Source organism: Erinaceus europaeus, chromosome 16 (genome assembly GCF_950295315.1).
Source record: "Erinaceus europaeus chromosome 16, mEriEur2.1, whole genome shotgun sequence".
NCBI classification, from domain to species: Eukaryota; Metazoa; Chordata; class Mammalia; order Eulipotyphla; family Erinaceidae; genus Erinaceus; species Erinaceus europaeus.
The window spans coordinates 39,221,984-39,241,613 of NC_080177.1; the positions used below are offsets into that span (position 1 = coordinate 39,221,984).

Here is a 19,630-nt window from a genome sequence, read left to right on the forward strand (position 1 = left end):
AAAGAAAAAAATACAAAGCAATTAATGTTTCATAAAGTAAGATTCTTATTTTAATCTTTGCTACAAAATGCTTTTAGTTCCTTAGCTGAAGTAACAGGAATGTCCATACCCAGTTCAGATAAGGAGGAGTACCACAGTATTTCCTCTATCTACAGAATTATCTCAAATAATGAACTGCTCTGTTAGCTGGTTCTCCTTGAAATGTACTACTTTTGGGGAGTTGGGCAGAAGCATAGCAGGTTAAGAGCAGGTGGCACAAAGCGCAAGGACTGGCATAAAGATCCCGGTTCAAGCCCCTGGCTCCCCACCTACAGAGGAGTCGCTTCACAAGCGGTAAAGCAGGTCTTCAGATGTCTTTCTTCTCCCCGTCTTCCCCTCCTCTCTCCATTTCTTTCTGTCCTATCCAACAATGATGACATCAATAACAACAATAATAACTACAACAATAAAACAAGAGCAACAAAAGGGAATACATAAATAATTTTTAAAGGGGAGGGGTCGGGTAGTAGCACAGCCGGTTAAGCACACATGGTGCAAAGCACAAGGACCGGCTTAAGGATCCCGGTTTGAGCCCCCGGCTCCCCACCTGCAGTGGGGTCACTTCACTAGCAGTGAAGCAGGTCTGCAGGTATCTGTCTTTCTCTCCCCGTCTTCCCCTTCTCTCTATGTCACCCTGTCCTATTTCAACAACAACGACATCAACAATGACATCAATAACAACAATAATAATAACAAGGGCAACAAAAGAGAATAAATATTTTAAAAATCTTTTTAAAAAGAAATGTACTACTTTTTAAACAATTTCTCGATACAGAGATTTGTTCATTTAAGACACACACTCGTGGTCCGGAGGATGGCACAGTGGATAAATGCACTGGATTCTCAAGCATGAGGTGCCGAGTTCAGTCCCAGGCAGCACATGTACCAGGGTGATGTCTTGTTCTTTCTCTCTCTCTCCTCCTTTCTCATAAATAAATAAATTCTTTAAAAAAAAAAAAAACTCAATAAATACCCTACAAAGAATGATATTTGGGGCCAGGAAATAGTTAACCCTTTCAGCACACACTTTACCAAGTACAAAGACCAAGGTTCAAACATGCAGCACTACATAGGAGTAGCATGAAAAGGAAAAACTTCCAAAGTGGTGAGTGGTGAAGTAGGGCTGTAGTGTCTTCTGTTTCTTTCTTTCTCTCCCTCTCTCTCTCTCTCTCTCTCTCTCTCTGTTTCTCACCCTCTGCCTGGAAAGAAAAAAAAAAAAAGAAGAATTTACCTGGATACAATGGAATCACGCAGGTACAATGCCCTGGCAGCAAAAAAATAAATAAAAATAAACCACCATGATTTCAAAGACACACTGAAAGGGTTATTCAACACAATGCTTTCCAGTTGAAATACCAATATGTAACAAAGCTCTACCACACACATAGAACATTTTGCTTTGTGTACATATGCCATAGAAGAGAATGCAGATCTGTTATCTCTTAATAGCTCTTTAAACTTTTCTGTATGTATTTACTTTCTTTTTTATTTATTTTTTTTACTGTCACCACATTTATGCTGGGGCTTGATGCCAGCACTAGGAATACACTGCTCCTGATGGCAACTTTTTCTTTTTAATTATTATATTTCTTATTTGATAGGACAGAGAAACTGAAAAAGGAAGGGGAGATAGGGAGAAAGACTTCTGCACACCTGCTTCATCTCTTGTGAAGCATCCCCTCTGCAGGTGGGGAGCAGGGGGTCCTTAAGCAGCTCTTCATTCATAGTACCATGTGCACTTAACTGGGTGCACCACTGCCCAGCCCAGCCCCCATATCTATTTACATTACTTAAAGAACTTTAATTTGGCCTTTGTTCCCTTTAAAAGTGCTCTCCTTTACCTCAATTTGACTTTAAGTGCACCTGAACACCAAGAAGGTTGAAACTGGTGAAGAAAATGATACAAAATGATTTTCAAAATAACAATGCCTCCCCATGTCATACATCAGAAAAGGTAACTGCAACAAATGCTGGAGAGGTTATGGGGACAAAGGAACCCTCCTGCCTGCTGGTGGGAATGTAAATAGGTCAACCCCTGTGGAAAGCAGTCTGGAGAACTCTCAGAAGCTAGAGTGGACCTACACTATGACCCTGCAATTCCTCTCCTGGGGATAAATCCTAAGGAACCAAACACACATATGCAGAAAGGTCTGTGTATACCTATGTTCATAGCGGCACAATTTGTAATGGCCAAAACCTGGAAGCAACCCAGGTGTCCAACAACAGATGAGTAAGTTGTGATATATACACACAATGGAATACTACTCAGCTATTAAAAATGGTGATTTCAGGGAGGAGGCCAGTAGCGCAATGGCGTCAAGACCAAGTAGTGCACATGGTGTCAAGACTAAGGACCAACATAAGGATCCTGGTTCCAGCCCCCGGTTCTCTATCTGCAGGGGGGTGTCGCTTCATAAGCAGTGAAGCAAGTCTGCAGGTGTCTTATCTCTCCACCTCTGTCTTCCCCTTCTCTCTCAATTTCCCTCTGTCCTATCCAGCAACAACAAGGGGAACAAAATGGGAAAAAATGGTCTCCAGGAGCAGTGGATTTGTAGTGCAGGCACGGAGCCCCAGAGATAACCCTGGAGGTTAAAAAAAAAAAAAAAAAGAGTAAGGGACCAAGTGGTGGCACACCTGGTTGAATGCACATGTTACAGTGCACAAAGACCAGGGTTCAAGCCCTGGTCCCCAACTGCAGGAGGAAAGCTTTGCAAGTGGTGAAGCAGGGCTGCAGGTGTCTCTCTAGAGTCTCTCTCCCTTCCTACCACCCCTTCTTTCTCAATTTCCAGCTGTCCCTATCCAATAAGTAAAAAAAGAAAAAAAAAAGTGATTTCACCTTCTTCATCTTAGTTGGAGTTTGAATGAAGCATGTTAAGTGAGAGAAGCCAAAAAGAGAAGGATGAATATGGGATGATCTCACTCATAGACAAAAGCTGAAAAATAAGAACAGAAAGAAAAACACAAAGCAGATCTTGGACTGGAGTTGGTGTACTGCACCAAAGTAAAAGACTGGGCTGGGGCGAGGGTTCAGGTCCTGGAACAAAAAGGCAGAGGACCTATAGGGGGTTGAATTGTTACATGGAAAGCTGAAAAATGTTATGCATGTACAAACTATTGTAGTTTCTGTGACTATAAACCATTAATCCCAATAAAAAAATAGATACCTCATCAATGGTCACTAATCACTATCACTAACATCATCATCCCCACACTCTTCAATGAATTTGTTTTTCTATCTCATAAATTACTGACTTTGTCAAAAAGTTTTGACACATTTTTCCATAGACTTTTCCAATAACTTAACAGTAGCTAAATGTAAAGGCCAGAGTAGATTCAGTTATGACTTGGATACAAGGCTATATATAGCATGGAAAAATAATTAAATAACGTAACATTATATATAGAATACTGTTTAACTTTGGTCAACAAGGTTGCCAGGGACTGAACCTCGGAACTCAGAGCCTCAGGCATGAAAGTCCTTTGCAAAAATTACTATTGATACATAGTACTTTCAAAAGAATAAGTCTAGTAACTGGATGTCTATCTGTGATACCAGCTACCTAGGTATTATTCATTATTAGATACAAAACAGTGATGTTCATCTCTCCCTTATTAGATTCAAAAACATCTGTAAAAACTTTTGTCATAACCTTATATGGTTCCCCTGAGATAGAGATCATCATATAAGACAACTAGGACAAGTACTTGTTTCTCTTTACTTACCAGCTGTAAAAATAATGAATAACTATTGTTCAGTAACTATTTAAGACTTTTTTAAATTGTCCTCACATTATGAATAAACTCAAAAAATTAAATATCCTCGATTTGATCCAATTCATTGGTTTTTATCTTTGTTGATGTTTAAACTATCCCTTTTTGACCAATTGGATCACATTCAGGATGGTTCATCAATTGTTTAGCTAATGGTAACTCTGTGAGACAATCAGAGGGCCCAGCCAAGCAGTGCCAAGGGTCTTAACCTACATAAACCATAGTGTAATTATATTAAATCCCCTAAGTCTGTGGTAATATTGTTTCACAGAAATAGATTACTAATACACAAATTCACAGCACACAATTCTTTGCCTTAGACATTCAAGATGCCTATTCAAGCATGAGTATACTTTTATTGTGAAGAGGTACTAAAAGACCACAATCTAGGTGCCAGGAATGCTTACTAAGGATTGGTCATTGTTTCCAGGCCCATTTTGGTAGCAGTTCCAGAAGAAATTTAACAAACTAAATTACAACATGAGCACACAGCTTCGACTCAAATTTAGTACTATGGTGTTATTATCACCTTCACTGACCTTAAAGCTTACATGTTCCAACAAACCAAGTGTAAAATGATTGTACCCCTTAGGCAACTACAGTTTTGTAAAACAACATTTACTCTATTAAAATTTTTTACTCTTTGAGGGGAGATAGAGAGGTAACACTTGGGTAGGGCATATGTGTGGCCCATGTTCAAGTTCCAGCACCACATGGGAGGTACTAAAGTATCCCTCTGGTTCTTTGGTTATCTCTTCCCCTCCTTCTTCCCTTTTCTCTGTTTTTTTTTTTTTTGTTGTTACCTGCTTATGGTTTTTTTTTTCTTTTTCCTCCCTATCTGAAACAAGTACACTGAGATCCTGGCTCAGCAAAAAATAAAACAAAAGTCTATCTGTTGGCACACTCTCCAACAAAGATATAGGCCAGGTAGGGTCTAGGGGACTGGGTACATGTATATAGAAGTTAGGGGCAACTATACACCACGAAGTGAAAGTGTTTGATAGTCCTCTGTGATTACACTTTGACATAATAAGCTCGGCAACCTAGTAGAATGGCCTTAACAAGGCACTGTAAGTTTTCTATCAAATAATTACTACTTAGGCCTAGATAGTCTCATCTCCTACCCTCTACCCCACATCTCTCAATCACTCTATCTACTCAACTAACTACACAAAAGAGCATAAGATATGTCTCCTAATCTCTTACAGCATCAGCATTATTGTCACCCCTTGATACTCTTTTTTAGAAGAAAAAAGTATACAACTGGATGAGATACGCTGACACACACACACACACACATATATATATATATTAAAGGACAATTATTATCTCTATGACAACCTTTATTTAGAATCATCAAACAAGTAAATTCAATAAAACTCCAGGCTACCTTAGACCTCACTAAAAACCTACAGGTATTTCCTCCCCAAACTGAGCCCAGACCCCACAGACCAAATTGGACACACACACACACAAAAATAACACCCAGTACTTTAACAGCTGAGAGAACAAAAGTCTATAAAATAAAGAAAGGACTACAAAAGCTGAAAGAGGGCAAGAGACTGGCTCACTTAATGGTGGCCTCTTTGGTCACTAGGAGGCCACCCCATCACCTGGGGCCCAAGTCAGGGTATCCTAGGATTTTCCTGTAGATATAATGGGACTAGACCTCTAACAGATCTCCACCATCACTGGTCACTTCCATCAGAAATGTCACCATAAGTCCTTTCAAGGGTCTCTCCAGGATCTTGCCCTCACTATAAAGTAGCAATGGTACTGAGGCTCCACTCTCCAAAGGGAGGCTGGGTCAGCATACTCTGCCACTCAAGGAAGATTGGTCCTGAAATGAGTGCAGCCTAGAATATTCGCAGCTATGACCATACACTTTGAGCTCAGACTGACAGGGCCTAGGGAGACTCCTGTACCTGGGGTCACAGTTCTTCTTCTAGCGTTTGCCCTTCTTCCGTAGCCAGTCAACAGCGTCAGGTTGAGCCTGATGTAAAGTTTCGAGACCTCCTTTGAATCTGGAGAGGTGGCAGTCATTGACTATGTGGGTCATAGTCTGTCTGTAGCCGCAGGGGCAATTCGGGTCGTCTCTGGCTCCCCAGCGATGGAACATAGTGGCGCACCGGCCATGGCCTGTTCGATAGCGATTGTGGGGTCACAGTTAACTGTATTTACACATTTTCTTCAAGTTTGGAAGCTACTCTCTGCCCTAACTGAGCTTTCTACTGCCCTAATTGAGCTTTCTACTGCCCTAAGAGCTTTCCAGCCCTATTCTCAACTTCAACTACACCTAAGTTTCTTGTGAGTCTGATGTGTGTTTGAACATCGATGGTTGACCCCCCGGGAAACTCGTCTATCAGATTCCCCTTGGCATGCCAGCCTTGTGGTCGAGCAAGATGTGGCCAGAGTACTCGGGGGGAATTTCAACCTTCCTACCAGCCTCGCTGCATCACCCCACCCCTCCTCCCTCTCTCTGGTGGGCTTCACCATCCTTATATTTCTATTTCCCCGTTCCTGCATCACCATCCATACCTTCTCATTGCCTTGCTCCCTTTTCCCTTATAAGGAGATATTGACCTCATTGGCCAGCTGGCTACTTCCCCTTTATAAACTTGTAACTGCGTAATAAGGATGTTCTGTTCCCTGCAAGGGTACCCTAAAGAGGTTTGTGTATCGTCCACTGCCACCGAACGCAAGAAAACCCTTTAGCAAACTCGCTCCTGCCTCTGCTAGCCCTAGGTTCCCCACTCTCATGTCTGTCTCCTGGTGGCCAACACGCCAGAGATAGAAGTGGGAGCTCTTTCCCCCCAAGGAACCCCGACATCTGGCGCCCAAATGCGGGGCACGTATCCCCCCCCCACTGAGAACACTCCACAAGGCAGAAGAGGCCCCACGACGGCTGCCAGGTGAGTTCCCCAAGATCCGGACTCAGGATAATGGGCTCCTGAGACCCCAGCGGATACTGAGTCCTCAGCGGTCCCCAGCCTTCTGCCCCCCTCTTTTTTTATTTATTTTTACTTATTTTTTTAAAGAATTTATTTATTCATGAGAAAGATAGGAGGAGAGAAAGAACCATCCATCACTCTGGTGCATGTGCTGCCAGGGATCGAACTCAGGACCTCATGCTTGAGAGTCTAGTACCTTAGCCACTGTGCCACCTCCGGGACCACATCCACCCCGCTCTTGTGATCCCCCATCTTTGCCGGCCACTCTACCTTCTGACACACAGCACCTGTGCTGCCTCCGAGATCCTATTCTAACTATACCTGTGAATCTGACTCCTAATCGCCAGAAGCCCCTCCCCAGTCTGGGTAGAGCAGTGTCCTCTACCTAGGGAGAAATTATCCGATCTTAAAGAGCTGATCCAAGAGCAACTTGCTCTGGAACACATCCGCCATTCTCGTAGCCCTTGGAATACCCCAGTATTTACTATCCAGAAAAAAATCTGGAAAATGGCAATTACTTCAATACCTCCGCGCAGTCAATAAGACGATGAGCATCTGGGGCTCCCCCCAGAGAGGCTTACCCCTTGCTTCAGCCATCCTGACTGGGGGTTCCGTGACCACAAACGCTTTACTTTCTCTATCCTAGTGCTCAACTCCCGGCCACAGCGGACCAGTTGAGTGGGTGGTCCTGCCCCAGGGCGTGGCTAAGAGCCCTACCATTTGCCAAGAGGCAGTGAAAGCTGCCCTACTCTCACACATAAAGGACTTTACAATTCTTGTATTGGGAGGGACCTCATGCAGATCCTATTTCCGTCTGCTCAAAGGCAGTAAGAATCCTGCTGGAAGGCATCTGACACCCAGTGCCTCTGAAGCCCTCAGACAGGTTAATCAGGCCTTGAGCTGGCCAGATGTGACCCCTCCCTGCCTCTCCAGCTGCTGGTCTTTAATATTTCCCCAGTCTACCCTGGGTGGGTCCCAAACTCTTCCAGGACTCCCCTATCCCTAAAGCCACCAGCGTCTTCCCCCCAGATTCTCTTTGAAGAACTCCCTGACAGTTCCCCTCAATTTAAAGAATTATATGCCGTCTATTTCACTCTTCACCACATCAGAGACCCTTTCAATCTTTTCTCTGATAGCCTATATGTCACTAACCTTCTCTCCTGGATCCACCCCCTCCTGGGGTGGGAGGGTGCTCTGTGAGTCAGAGAAAAGCCATGGCATTTAAACACCAGCCGTTTTTCTTGGCCTTCAAGACCTGTTTTAAATAAGGCTTTTAACAAGACTATAAATATCCAGAGCACACGAGGCCTGCTGCTGGCCTTTGCTTTTCTAACAAACATGCCCATATCAGAATTTTAAAGTGTAAGATCTAGTAAAATTTAATATCCACCCTTACTCATAACCACTCAAAGGGTGTTACATAAGAAATAAAATACAGCTAAAATATGAGTATGAACAAGTAATTAAATAAACTTATGATAAATCTATAATAAATGAATTACACAAATAACAAGTAAAGCAAAGGGCTCAATAAGTCCCAACCATTTTCAAACATCAGGCAATTCATTCACCAAAGTGACACTACCACCTAGTCAAAAATACAGCTCACAGAGGTAAACAAAGATTTGCCTCATAGTGCTTACATTCTTACAGGTGATACAGATTACCAAATATATACTACCAAGTAAAGCAGACATTGGAGTACTGGGGAGCAACTGATAAGTCAAAGAAGAAAAATAAGGCTGGAACAAAGGACAGACATATTTTTAGGTAAAGTCAGCAGGGTGGCTGGCCTTCCCGGGATGACCATTAAGCAACAATTACACTTTCACAAGGAAGCACCTTACAATTTAAATAAGAATTGAACTTTTAAAAAGTTCTTGGAAACTAAATATATCACAACATATCCACTGTTTCCTTTATGAGACATAAAGCATTTAGTTTTAAGTAGCTTTTATTACTCTTCCACTTGGGAAAATAAAAGCAGTCAAACTCATTTAACTACAAGAGTTATAACTCCAAAAGAAAAAAAAAAAAATATTTGACATTTAGAGTTCTAATATCTAGCATCAACCAACATTCTACGAATAATATTTGAGGGGGCTGGGCAGTGGTGCAGTGGGTTAAGCACACATGGGGTGAAGTGCAAGGACAGACGCAGGGATCCCAGTTCGAGCCCCGGGCTCTCCACTTGCAGGGGGTTCACTTCACAGGCAGTGAAGTTACCCCCTATCTTTCTCTCCCCCTCTGTCTTCCCCTCCTCTCTCGATTTCTCTGTCCTATATGACAGCAATAACAACAACAATAATAACAATAACAAAGACAAACAAGGGCAACAAAAAGAAAAAATAGCCTCTAGGAGCAGCGAATCTGTAGTGCAGGAATCCAGTCCCAGCGATAACCCTGGAGACAAATAATACTTGAGTGTCCACCCCCTCCAAAAAAAAAGGCACTTACAGAATAGCACAATGGGTGAGAATAAGCTATACAATCAGAAATCTCAGCTCAAACTCAGGTTCCTCCTCTTATTTTTTCTGAGTCACTGGACAAACTATTTAGCCTGCTTCTAGTTTCCACCAAACAGTACATACTTCATAAAACTGTTGAAAGGAAAGACAGTCTCCTTAAAATGTTCCCAGTCTGGAAACAATTCATTCTAGTGTTGTGGTTTATGTAGCAACTACTAATGCAAGGAAAATAAGCCTAAGGCACGTTAATGTCATTAAGTTCACCATACACATTGATACGGTACTAACTAGAAAAGTCAAATTCAAACCCAAGTTTTCAGACTCCCTAGTACCTGTGCTTTAGTCACTTCATCACACTACAGAATTAAAGAAATGAGCAGTAAGAAGCTTGCATAAGGCCATAAAGTTAGTAAGGTCAAAGACCTACAGCTTTCCCATTAACTTCCAATTTAGTACAGATCATACTGTTTCCATGGCAACTCAAATATCTCTTATGTAAGATTAAGTAGTAACTGCTCCACCTTTTCCAGTAAGTGTAACAAAACATCAGACAATAGTTACTAAAAATATACACATTTTGATAATGTATAAGTTCTAATTGTAGGCATTACTCAGTCATAATAAAGAAGTGTGGGTAAATGACATTCTCCTCTAGCAATGATACCCTGTTAGAATTCTACAGCCCCAGTAAAATCTATTCACAATATGAAAGCTACATTAAAGGAACTCTCACTGAAGTAACTGGCATTTCTCACCCTGGTAAGATCACATGACTAATGTTTAAAGAAAGCTAAATGTTCCCAACTAGCAGTCTAAACTGTTACATACTCATGTTTATAAGTCCATTAAATAATGCAACCAGTACCACCTCAGCATGCTTTACTTCGGACTACATCCAGAGATTCAGGCATGGAATGTCAACCCTTCAGCTTCATTACTCTGCCACCAGGTTCCAGATGCTACCATGATGCCAACCAGACTTCCCTGGGCAGATGACCCCACCACTGTGTCCTGGAGCCCCACCTCCCCAGAGGCCTGCCCCACTAGGGAAAGAGAGACAGACTAAGAGCATGGGTCCACCTGCCAATGCCCATGTTCAGTGGGGAAGCAATTATAGAAGCCAGACCTCCCATTTTCTTCACCCCACAATGATCCTGAGACCATACTCCCAAAGGGATAAAGAATGGGGAAGCTTACAAACCTTCCACCTTCTGCACCCCATAATGACCCTGGGTCCATGCTCCCAGAGGATTAAAGAATAGGAAAGCTATCAGGGGAGGGAATGGGATATGGAGTTCCAGTGGCGGGAATTGTGTGGAATTTTACCCCTCTTATCTTGTCATTGTTTCCATTTTATAAATAAAGACTTTAAAAATATATATATGGAAGCTATCAAGGGCGGGGACTGGATATGGAGCTCTGGGGTGGGCACTGTGTGGAGATGTACCCTCTTATCCTGTAGTCTTGCCAATATTTCCATTTTATAAATGATTTTAAAAATAAGTCCATTAAATATAAGAAAAACTATTATTGCCATCAAAGCTATATTAAATCCTTTAGAAGATCTCAATAGATGAGAAAATTTTTAGAAGAATTTTATAATTGGAAAGGTTCCCAGTGCCTACATTTTCATTCCACTGTTAAAAAAAAAAAAAAGAAAAGAAAAGAAAAATAAAAAAGAAGTTCTGGACAAGGCTTCTAGAGCATGATTTACATGAGTGAGTGAGTGAGAGAGAGAGAGATCAGCAAATAAAAATAAGGGATCCAGAGTCGGGCGGTAGTGCAGCAGTTAAGCGCAGGTAGTGCAAAGCACAAGGACCAGCATAAGGATCCTGGTTCGAGCCCCCCGCTCCCCACCTGCAGGGGAGTCACTTCACAGACAGTGAAGCAAGTCTGCAGGTGTCTGTCTTTCTCCTCTCTCCATTTCACTCTGTCCTATCCAACAATGACATCAATAACAACAATAACTACAATAAAACAGCAAGGGCAACAAAAGGGAATAAATAAATATTAAAAAAGATCAACAAATAAAAAGATAAGTGAATAAATGTTTTAAGTTCAAATAAGCAACCTGGGAGGTGGCACAGGATAAAACATTGGATGCTAAATTTTAAAGACATCTTCAATGAAACGAATCCAATTACAAAGAAGACTAAGGCAAGTATAAACCTATGGGACTACATCAAGTTAAAAAGCTTCTTCACGGGAGTCGGGCGGTAGCGCAGCGGGTTAAGCGCAGGTGGCGCTAAGCACAAGGAGCAGCGGAAGGATCCCGGTTCGAGCCCCCGGCTCCCCACCTGCAGGGGAGTCACTTCACAGGCGGTGAAGCAGGTCTGCAGGTGTCTGTCTTTCTCTCCCCCTCTCTGTCTTCCCCTCCTCTCTCCATTTCTCTCTGTCCTATCCAACAACAATGACATCAATAATAACTACAACAATAAAACAACAAGGGCAACAAAAGGAATAAATAAATAAAATTTAAAAAAAAAAAAAAGCTTCTTCACAGCAAAAGAAACCATTACCCAAACCAAGAGACCCCTCACAGAATCGGAGAAGATCTTTACATGCTATACATCAGACAAGAGTTTAATAACCAACATATATAAAGAGCTTGCCAGACTCAACAACAAGACAACAAATAACCCCATCCAAAAATGGGGGGAGGACATGGACAGAATATTCACCACAGAAGAGATCCAAAAGGCTGAGAAACACATGAAAAAATGCTCCAAGTCTCTGATTGTCAGAGAAATGCAAATCAAGACGACAATGAGATACCACTTCACTCCTGTGAGAATGTCATACATCAGAAAAGGTAACAGCAGCAAATGCTGGAGAGGGTGTGGGGTCAAAGGAACCCTCCAACACTGCCGGTGGGAATGTCAATTGGTCCAACCTCTGTGGAGAACAGTCTGGAGACTCTCTAGAAATGGACCTACCCTATGATCCTGCAATTCCTCTCCTGGGGATATATCCTAAGGAACCCAACATATCCATACAAAAAGATCTGTGTACACATATGTTCTTGGCAGCACAATTTGTGATGCCCAAAACCTGGAAGCAACCCAGGTGTCCAACAACAGATGAGTGGCTGAGCAAGTTATGGTATATATACACAATGGAATACTACTCAGCTGTAAAAACTGGTGACTTCACCATTTTCAGCCGATCTTGGATGGACCTTGAAAAAATCATGTTGAGTGAAATAAGTCACAAACAGAAGAATGAATATGGAATGATCTCACTCTCAGGCCAAAGTTGAAAAACAAGATCAGAAAAGAAAACACAAGTAGAACCTGAAATGGAATTGGCATATGGCACCAAAGTAAAAAACTCTGGGGTGGTTAGGTGGGGAGAATATAGGTCCAAGAAGGATTCAGAGGACCTAGTGGAGGTTGTATTGTTATATAGGAAACTGGGGAATGTTATGCATGTACAAACTATTGTACTTACTGTTGAATGTAAAACATTAATTCCCCAATTAAAAAAAAGTGAAAAAAATAATAATAAATAAATAAATAAATAAACATTGGATGCTAAAGCATAAGGTCCTGAGTTCAATCCCTGGCATCCCAGGTGCCAGAGTGATGCTCTGGTGCTTGCTCTCATTCTCCCCCCCCCCCATTAATAAGCAGAATCTTTATTAAAAAAAAAAAATTACAGTGTATAGGTACTCTGAGTTCTTGCCTTTCTAATCCACTTTTTAAATTACAACTAAGCAATGGTCCTAATCACAAGAAATGGGTAAGAAGGTCTTAGCCACACCATTATCACTCTACAACAAAGGATTTCCAAAGACAACACCTACCACTTTTTTGCTCTCTGATTATTCCTGGGAAAGAAACAAACATAATGCGCATCTGTTGTGACCCTAGAACCCTTAGCTCCAACTACAAAAAGTTACATGGGGGGGGGGGGGTGCTGAGAGAAGAAATAATAAAGTCACAATAAGGAAAATATAACTTGTCAGTGCTATGGGGAAAATAGAACACAGTACAGAAATCATACGTAGGTGACAGAGCTTTAAATAAAATTGTAGGGTAGACCTAAGTATCGACCATGCAGGTATTTTAGAAGAAGAATTATAATCCAACAAACAGAACAAGCTGTGCAAAGACACTAAGAGAGAAAGCTGGAAGGATGTAGACAGGATCAGAGTAAAAGACGAGTAAAGAAGGACAGGGAGAGGACTGTCCAGATTCTGTGAGGTTATGAGGCCAAAAGGATGTTTGCACTGCCTAACAGAATCCTCTGCACAATTCTGGGGGAGATGTGAGATGATGTGTAGAAAGAGACAGTAGGGAGATTGGGAGAAGCAAGGATACCACTTAAGAGATGAACTGCAGGAATCCAGGCAAGAGATAAGAATGATTTGAGCCAGACTAGTGAGTGTTGTGCTGTGAGAACAAGCAGTATGATTCCAGATATATTTTTCTAACTAAAATAGAGCCAAGAATGCAGGTGTGAAAGAGGTAAAACAGGATGACCACTCTGGCTTTTTTTTTTTTTTTTTGGTCTGAATGTTGGATGAAGCTATTAAAAGAGATGTGACAAGGTTGCTCCTGAGGCAAATTTAAATGAAAAACCAACATCTGTTCACTATTTCAAAGGCTAGTAGAAATGCAGAATAGGCTGTCCGTAGTGAACAAGTGAAGTCTGGTGAAGAAATACAAATATAGCAGTCATTAGCATATATGCAGTTATTTAACACCATACACAATATTAGATGAGTTCACCAAGGAAATATAAAAGTGGACACTTTTGGGGAGTTGGGCAGTAGCACAGAGGGTTAAGTACACGTGGCACAAAGCGCAAGGACCAGCATAAGGATCCCGGTTCGAGCCCCCGGCTCCCCACCAGCAGGGGAGTCACTTCACAGGCAGTGAAGCAGGTCTGCAAGTGTCTCTCTGTCCCTCTGTCTTCCCCTTCTCTCTCCATTTCTCTGTCCTATCCAACCACAATAATAACTACAACAATAAAACAACAAGGACAACAAAAGGGAATAAATAAATATTTTTTAAAAAGTGGACACTTTTTGAGCGTACAGAAGAATATTAAACAAAGACCAAAACGGTTAGTTAAAAAAAAACTCAAAAAACAATGTCTTAGAAGCAGTGTGTATGGCAGAAGGTAGATAGCATAATGGTTATGCAAATAGACTCTCATGCCTGAGGCTCCAAAGTCCCAGGTTCAATTCCCTGCACCACCATAAGGCAGAGCTGAACAGTGCTCTGGTTAAAAAAATTTTTTTTTAAAGTGTGTAAACAACTTCAGTTTCACGAAGGTACAAATCACTTTGCTGAGACCAGATAGCATGATATGTAGAGTACTAAATCATAACTTGTTATAAAAAGCTCATCATTTCTTAGACATTTCCTTGGAATGTTATTATTTTCCTATTGGGGTCTCTGCTAAAGCTACTCTTTAGTATTAAATATATATTTTGCCTATTTTATTATTAACAACAAAGTCTATCAATTTCAAAAGCCTTTTAAAAAAATCAAATAAACCCCAATTTAACAACCTAGCACAAAGTTATAAACTGCCACTGCTTTCCTCTTCCTGAAACTCAGGAAAAAGTAAAGTCTTAGTTCACAGCAATTAGGTCTTTCTTCCTTCTGTTCAATTTCCTGTTTATTTTTTTCAACTACTTATATTATTACCTAAGTCCATGTTTTCTTATGAATTTGCATATAAACTCTGGAGAAAATACCAAATGTTAGGATCAAAAACTACAAGAAGCAGTAAAACTCAACTCTATTTTTACATAAGCAAACATTAATGTAATCTGTAAAGAAACAGTTACTTGCTTCTAATCCCTAAGTATACAGTGCTCTAAATTTACCTTCAAAATAACTAAGAACATAAAGCGCCAGGCAAGCAGCTTAAGTGTTATCTTCAAATATCTGAATGTTTCTCTTTTGACTATTTTATGTTTTGGATACAGATAGAGGGAAGCTGAGAGAGAAAGGAGAGAGAGATACCCTCAGCACTGTTTCACTGCTCATGAAGCTTTCCCCCTCAGGTGGGGACCAGGGACTCAAACCTGGGTCCTTGAACATGGTAATGAGTGTACTCAACTGTGCGCCACCATACAAGTCGCTTGTGAGAACTTTATTTTTTTAAGATTTTTTTTTTTTAAATGAGAAAAATAGGAGGAGAGAGAACCAGACATCACTCTGGCACATGTGCTACCAGGGATGGAACTCGGGACCTCATGCTTCAGAGTCCAAAGGTTTATCACTGCACCACCTCCCGGACCATTTTTTTTAAAAAAGATTTTATTTATTTATTTATTTATGAGAAAGATAGGAGAAAGAACTAGACATCACTTTGTGCTGCCAGAGATTGAACTCAGAACCTCATGCTTGAGAGTCTAGCGCCTTAGCCACTGTGCCACCTCCTGGACCACCTTTGTGAGAACTTTTAAACTAAAATATTCTGTTATAAAAATATAAACCTGCAAAATTAAGGTCTGTCTTCTATATATTTCAAAACTCAAGAAATCTTCCAACAATAACAATCTCTTCAAAACCAATGCCTTTAGAAAAGCCATATTGACTTTTAAATGATTAAAAAAATTTAAATGATTTAAAAAAAAGATTAGAGCCTATAATCTAGGAGCAGATTTAAGATGAGAGGCCCAAGTTAACACTTACATTGTAAGAGACTATTGTTACTGAGAGACTTAGAAAATTACAAACATCGTAAATCAATGGCTCTTAACGATGACTGAGTCATCAAGGAAGGAATGATAGTATCTTTATCACTTTTAGTGTTTAGTATACTCAAGAAAAATCTGCACTGGGTGTTGCAATATTTAAAGATTCAGTATAAGTCGCCCAAAAATTAAACAAAGAACAACCCATTCTCTTGGGGCGCAAGCGCTTCCACACTACGATCATCATCTCTGGCATTATGCTATTCCACTGCAGAATACTGTGCCCCAGTATGGTTCCGTAAACCCCATGTCCACTTGGTCGATTCCAAATTATATTCCTCCATGAGGATAATTTCTGGAACCATCCGTTCCACCCCGGTTCCATGGCTGCCAGTTCTTAGCAACATCGCCCCGCCAGATATTCGTCGGGATGCGGCATCATCTAAGTTCATTTCCCATGTCTACGCTCGACCAGACCTGCCAATATATGCGGATATCTTCGCCCACCCTGTCCAACGCTTGACATCTCGTCATCCAATCTGGTCCCCTACGCCTACACTGAACTTCTCTGTTCCAGACTCTTGGAAACAGAGTTGGCAGTCAGCTGAGGTAAAGAACAAACACCTCATCACAGACCCCTGCAAGCGTCAACCCGGCTTTGACCTAGCATGTTATGATTGGGCCCTCCTCAATCGCTATTGAACAGGCCATGGCCGGTGCGCCGCTATGTTCCATCGCTGGGGAACCAGAGACGACCCGAACTGCCCCTGCGGCTCCAGACAGACTATGACCCACATAGTCAACGACTGCCACCTCTCCAGATTCAAAGGAGGTCTCGAAACTTTACATCAGGCTCAACCTGACGCTGTTGACTGGCTACGGAAGGAGGGCAAACGCTAGAAGAAGAAGCGTGCCTGATAGAAAATACTGTTATGGGGCCACGTGGTAGTGCACCTGGTTGAGTGCACATGCACGTGTTACAATGCACAAGGACCCAGGTTCCAGCCCTTGGTCCCCACCTACTGAGTGAAAGTTTTACAAGTGGTGAAAGCAGTGTTGCAAGTGTCTGTCTCTCTCCCTCTCTATCACCCCCTTCCCTCTCGATTTCTACCTGTCTCTATCCAATAAATAAATAAACATAATAAAAAATGTTAAAAGAAAATACTATTATAACGAATGCAGGTACTGGAAAAAGTAAAAGACGTTTCTAATTCATTGTTGGGCGGGGGGTTAATAGGGTTTCCTTAAAACTGAAAAGCTATTTCTTGTTATACCATTAAATTAAAAGGGGTAGAGTAGGAGGATCATGTTTATCAGAGAGCACATTAAACATATAAAAAAATCGATATAGTCAGGCCTACTTATCCAAAATGTAAAACAAGAGTACAGTGTAGTTCTTAAGACACAGCCCAGTCTCATGAGCAACTACTTTAACCAAAGTGGTGACACGACTGCCATTCGCCCACTGAGAGAGAGGCAGGCAAAGCAAGCTAATTTCTTTTTCAAATGTTAAGTCATCTCCAAGGCAGTTTAAGTGTTTAGTTCACTCCAAGGTACCTTTAGTGAGCTATGAGCTATGAGGCCTCCTACAAAGCATTTCAAAAAACAAGAAAGGGGGGAGAACCACACTCCAAAACTTTGGGTTTTTTGTTTGTTTGTTTGTCTTGAAAAGCAATGTTTATTCACATGCTTGCTAAGGAATTATTTTCTAAGACAGGCCAGTATGAGGAATGCCTAAGCTGAACCGCCCCAAGTTTGCAACCTAGTCAGAGTGCAACTGGGCGAGGTTAGGATGCAGCTTCCCATGCTCGGGGCTGCGGCCTCCGTGCGGGTGCAGAGACAGACACACACACAGAGACAGACAGGCAGACAGACAGACAAGCACGCTCCTTGCAGAACCGACGAACAGGGCTGTGCATCCAACACCGGGGGTGGGATCCCTGGACGACTTTTCTAGAAAGCCGGTTTGGTTTACTGCCAAGAGCCCCAACGCTGAAAAATCTCATTGTTGAAGACTGAAGGGGGGAGGGGACTCGCTAAGGAAGACACACCCCTCTGGGAGAGGAAGGCAGAACTTCCCCCCCATCTCCGGAACAGTCCACATTTTGTTTTAGACCCAAACTCTACGCTCACGCAGCTAGCCCATCACCAAGCGCTCCGCACCGAGGGCCGGGAGCACCGCCGGCGGCGGCGGGCACAGCGCGGATCCCGACCTGCGTCTCGGGCGGGCGGCGAGCGCGGCGGGGACTGAAATTCCAGCATGGCGTAAGCGTGGCCGAGGGCCGCCGCCGGAGACGCGCTCCCGCCGTCCACCCGCCGAGGCGGCGGTAATCCGCCTTCCTTCCCGGGGGCCTCCAGGCTCGGCTAAAAATAGGTGCCTCGGGTCACCCCGGGGCCCTCTCGGCCGACCTCGCCCTCCAGAGACGTCCCCGCGGGAGTCCCCGGCCGCGCTCCTGGCGCCGCGCAGAGCCTGGTCGGTCCCGGGCTGCTGAGCAAGGCCGAGGAGCCACACGGGGCGGCTCCCCGCAGCGTCCGGGCTAGGGTGGGAGCCCAGCCGCGCCGACCCGGCGCCCGAGGCCTACCGGGAGGGTACCCGCGGCGGGCAGTGTACGGACCGGCGGCCGCGCCCCCCACCCGGCGTGGCTCTGCTGCCAGCCCGGCGGCCAGCGCCGCCCTCGCCACCACTACCCTCCCGGGGCCCCCGGGGCCCGCACCCGGGCCTGGCGCGGCCTGCTCGCCCTTACCCTGCGCGCCCGGGAAAGGAGGCCGGGAAGACGCGGCGGCGCCGGCACTACAGCACGAGCTACCCTCTCCGAGGCGCCGCCGCCGCTCAGGTGCTGTAGCGCCGCCCGGCAGGAAACGGGCGGCTACGGGGCGGGGCGAGGCGGCCCCGGCACGTCTCGGCGTCAGGGCCGGCGGTGCCCAGAGACCGTCCTCTTAAAGGAACAGGCGCCCGCTGTGCACTCCAGTGAGCCGCTGGGTCGCGCTGGCTCGGGATTCTGGGGTCCGCCTCCTCCGCACCGCTTGCTGGAGGGTGAAGTATGGCTTGGAGGCACAGAGGAATTCCCTTCATTCATTATTTCGTCTTGCCCCCAAAGTTGATTTTGTCTTGCAAAACCCTTTAAGCAACACACACACACTGGATGATTTTATTTTTACTTTACCTAAATTGTATTCTATTTCACTTTGCCTGTCCCAAATTGTCTCCCAGACATCACTAGAAAACAAAACCCTCCGTCCCTCGGCTCCCTAGATTTTTTTCTCTGAATTCTCCTACGAGCAACCCGAACTACAAACGGAGAAATTAAAAAACCGGCTCAAATAAATTGTGTGCAAATATCGTGAAGGTGTTCTGTCTTTGAAGGCAGAGTGAATAACAGGAAAACTGCAAGCCACTGCCCAGAACATGTATACAAAATAGGTTAAATCCTCCTCAAATGTTATGAGAGTTCAAAATGAGTCCGTAGCTTTTAGAGTGTAGCTACAGATGCATAAAATTGGGAGTACATCGCATCTACATATTGACAAAGCTGGGTCAGGAACAAGCTATAAGCAATTGAACTGAACCATTCCTGCCTCAGCTGAGCATTTCCTTTAGATGGGCGAACTGCAAGTATCCATTTGTATTCTAGTTACTTCTGTCTAATCTTTACAAAGCACTTACCATCAAAACTGCACACAGTGCGGTAGCCTGAGATGTTGCAAATTCTGCCAGTCCTCAGCATCTATGTTTTCAAAAGATG

General features: G+C 43.2%; 1 protein-coding gene across 5 annotated transcripts in view; it reads right to left on the reverse strand.

Annotated features, from left to right (window-relative positions):
* Window positions 1-18,774, reverse strand: part of KTN1 (kinectin 1) — a 130,079-nt gene extending 111,305 nt beyond the window's left edge. For all 5 annotated transcript variants that reach the window (XM_060174926.1, XM_060174929.1, XM_060174928.1 and 2 more), the window contains exon 1: window positions 18,632-18,774. The gene's annotated coding sequence lies outside the window, so the exon portion shown is untranslated. The remainder of the gene's footprint in view (window positions 1-18,631) is intronic.
* Between the last annotated feature and the right edge of the window lie 856 nt (window positions 18,775-19,630).